The sequence below is a fragment of the Apaloderma vittatum genome, unplaced genomic scaffold (genome assembly GCF_000703405.1).
Source record: "Apaloderma vittatum isolate BGI_N311 unplaced genomic scaffold, ASM70340v1 scaffold18953, whole genome shotgun sequence".
Lineage (NCBI taxonomy): Eukaryota > Metazoa > Chordata > Aves > Trogoniformes > Trogonidae > Apaloderma > Apaloderma vittatum.
The window spans coordinates 47943-51672 of NW_009708916.1; positions in this window are offsets into that span (position 1 = coordinate 47943).

Below are 3730 nucleotides of genomic sequence, written 5' to 3' on the forward strand. Positions count from 1 at the left end.
TTGGTTTTGTGTGTAAGCCTGCGATGCCAGAGCAGTGCTGATACTGTGCCTGCAGCATTCATGCCTTCGGGGTGCACACGTATCCAGAGCAAGACCTTAGGCGTATATTTAGGTGGGAAGAAGAAAGCCAGCAGCGTAGGAAAAGTGTGCCTGGGGTTGTGCCCTCGGGCTGTGTCACTAGGTCCGTGCTCACCGCTGGGGCAGGAAGCAGGAGGACTGTGGCTGTGCCGGTAACGCTGCTTGCTCCCCAGACACCCCCAAACCCCAGCAACAAGGGAGCTGCTGGGGATACGAGTTGCTTTGTCACACGTTACTCTCCTTTTTCTGGGCTGGGAATAGACCCTCTTTCCCCCAGGAAGGCTGGGGTCCAGGAGCAGACATTTCACCCACCCTGAAGGTTGCTCTGCTGGAAACAGGCCATTGCCACCAGCATTGTCCTGGCAGCTGCAAGGGGGCCCCTAGCACTCCAGTGGAGTGCTACTGGCCCGTGGCATAGAAGATGATGGGTTACCTCATTAGGAACCATTTGCAGTGGTTTATAGCTTTGACAAATTATTTAATTACCCAAACCATTTTTTTTTTCTGTCCTGAATGTCTGCCTTAGGCAAAATATTTTTAGAAAGCTGTTACACAGGTTGGTTGGCTGCTCCTGAGATGAGGTAAGGGCACAGAAAAAAAGACTTCTTTTCCCCTATCAAAAATGTGAGGTTGTGCAAATGATCTGCAAAGGCACAGCAACTCTGACACCTGCCTTGAGAGCACAGTGGTGACTGTCCTGCTCTGAGTGGGTGCTGCAGTTGGGATTCCCCCAACAGCACTATAGCGAGCTGAGTTATTGCCCTGCTCCTTCTTGTGCCTCTGTTGCCAGCTGTGGAGTTACCCTGGGGCAAACCGGAGACGAAGAACTCCACGTCAGCAGGCTGCAGGAGACGGCTCTGAAGTTAATTTAGCTCTGAACACCTCTTCCCTCCTAATTTCTTGGCTCATTGATTGCCACATGGGGATGCTACCTCCACACCGTGTGTGGAGCAGTGTACCATCTCAAAGAGTAGGTGTTTAGCAATGTGTGTTCCTTGTCTCAGTTTCCCTTTATGGGGTCGTGTGGACCCACACAGACTCCCACACTGGTGAAGTGCTGTGTCCCTGTGACATGAGAGCAGCTACTTTGTCCCATGTCCCCATGGGAAGACTGTGGTCTGGTCTCTGGTTCTGGCACCTTTAAGCTGGCAAACTGTAAAAGCTCTTCCACTTGGCCTTGTTCATTCGGAGGATCAGGGTTTGTTTTTTTTTCAAGGCTTAGAGGAAACATGTCATCTTGTGTTTAAGTGAAGGCCACTAACACCATAAGTCACCTTTACTGGTAACACTGCCTGCAGATGTGTATTTTATTCCTCTGTAGTTCAGATGGGCCTATTGCTAACCCTTGGCAACACAGGTAGACACCCCTGACAGCTTGTCTGTACTTGACCAGCAAGTTGCAACTGAGCTTTATTTTGCACTACCTTTATCAGACAGTTGGGGGACCAGTTTCCCACTGGTATCTGAGGACTGCAGAGCAGCATCATTGCCTTCTTTCGTAGAATCATAGAATGGCCTAAACTGGAAGGGACCTTAGAGATCATTTTAATCCAGCCTCCCTGTCGCCAGGGACGCCACATCTCGACTAGATCAGGCAACACATCCCTGCAAAGCTGGCAGAGGATTTTACCCCTCATTACCTGAAAATCTTTCAGCATCTTCAAATTGTCATAGCAGAAGTCACCTTCCATTTCAGCTGCCCACAAATAAGGACATAGGCAATATTTCCTCCTTCCAAACACCATGCAAACTCCTGATAGTCACTGGCAGCAGAGACAAATTAAAGCACTGTTGGCTCCGTGGGGCAGGGACCACCTCAATCTGAATATTTTTGCACAGCTGAGTACACTGCCCAGGCTAAGCAAATAATGAGTAATGACCATTAAATGATTAATGAGATGCTAGCAAAAAATAATTGCAGCATTGTGAAATGTGGTTTGTCTTCACTAGTAATGTTTTCTGGAGATTAGATACTGCTGTGTTTTGCCTTGTAACTTGATTAAAGCACCAACATGCAGCTCACTGCCAGTGAGGAAATACATGGCTTAGTTATGTGTTGTTCTTCTTAAGAACTTGTTATATATTGCTCTCCTGGCCATTAGCACTTAGCTTTTTGGCTGATGTGGAAGTCTTGTTTCCTGATCTCTGCTTTATCCCAACCTTGACCTAATTCACACCATTTCTGATTCAGAGAGCTTTTTGCAAGGCCATTTATCTGCTTGGCTTGGAGCTGATGCTGCAGTGAGATTGTCTGAGATGGTGTCTCTTCTCCTGAGTGAATTAGGGAATAAAGTGGAGAAGTAGGGAATAAGGCTGATCTCTCAATAACCCAGCTCAGTGATTTTCAGACCTTTTCTAATTTCCTAGCACTCACATGTCTTCCAACGGAAGTGTGGCCCCCAGATAGCAGATTTAAGGCTGCTGACATTTAACTAGCTTTTCCTGATATTTTTCTCAGATTTAAAATCAAACTCCAGCCCTGGGGAGTCCACAGTTTACAGGCTGAAAACCCCTGATAACAAACTTTTTCTTGAGATCAGTTTGTCTTCAGTTTGCAGAGATGTCATAGGCACTATTTAGGCGCTTAAAAAGAAATTGAGGTTGGGTGATGGAACATATCTCAGTGCTGTGACCCTGGGCCTCTGCAAGTGTTCTCCTTTGATATCTGGATTTGTGGCTTTTATGCTAAAATTTCTATGTTTTGTCATCAGTTCGCCAAAGACGCTCAGGTAAGTCATAGCTAAAAGGTGATTCTGTCACCTATTTTTTGCCACTGTCCAGCAATGCTCTTGGTTAGCACAAGCGCTCGACTCGCAGACAATGCTCAAATCCCATGCACAGGTTGGTTCACTGTCACTCTTCTCCTGGCTGTTATGTTGACACAACCGTAAGATGACAAAATCTTGTTTGATATAGCCATAGGGAATATAACTTTATAAATAACCTCCTGATTATGTTTCCATATCTTATTACAAGTTGTTCCATGTTAACAGTCAAGAATGCATGTCATACATGAAGTCAACTTCCTGTGATTCAGGCAGCAGTAACTGTTTAGGATACTAGATAAGGATTCTTGAATCTTCAGCATGTAATCCATAGCATAGATTTCTTAAAATGGTCCAGTATCTACCTATTTGTTGTTATAATATGAATCTACCTGTACTGTGATTGTGGTCAAATTTAGTGTTTCTGAGATGTACAAACAGTGATGTATAAGTTTCCTAGAGACAAACTGACTAATGCTATAGACCTTTTGTAAGGAATGATCCTATATTTCTCTAATTTTACAGGTCAGGAATGGAAGAAGTTTGCAAAGACAGAAAGAGAAATTTGCTGGGAAATTTCACAGGATTTTTCCACAAGAAATTTTTATTTTTACTTGAGGCCGTAAGCAAAACTGACTTTCTTCTCAAGACAGGCACAGGGTTAAGAAGCAGCACCCCAGTGTCACTGCTGTAGGTTCTGGTGCAGTAGAGCAGTGGCTTTAAAAATGGGATCCAGGGCTATTTGCACCCAGAGGGATAAGAGCTGGGGGGAGGGAAAGGAGAAGAGCAAAGCCTCTACACGGTGCCGAAACACCTTTTCTTGGCGCAACACAAAGCGCTGCGCCGGTCTTACAGAGAGCAATCCAAAAGAGCAAGCTTGCGTCCTG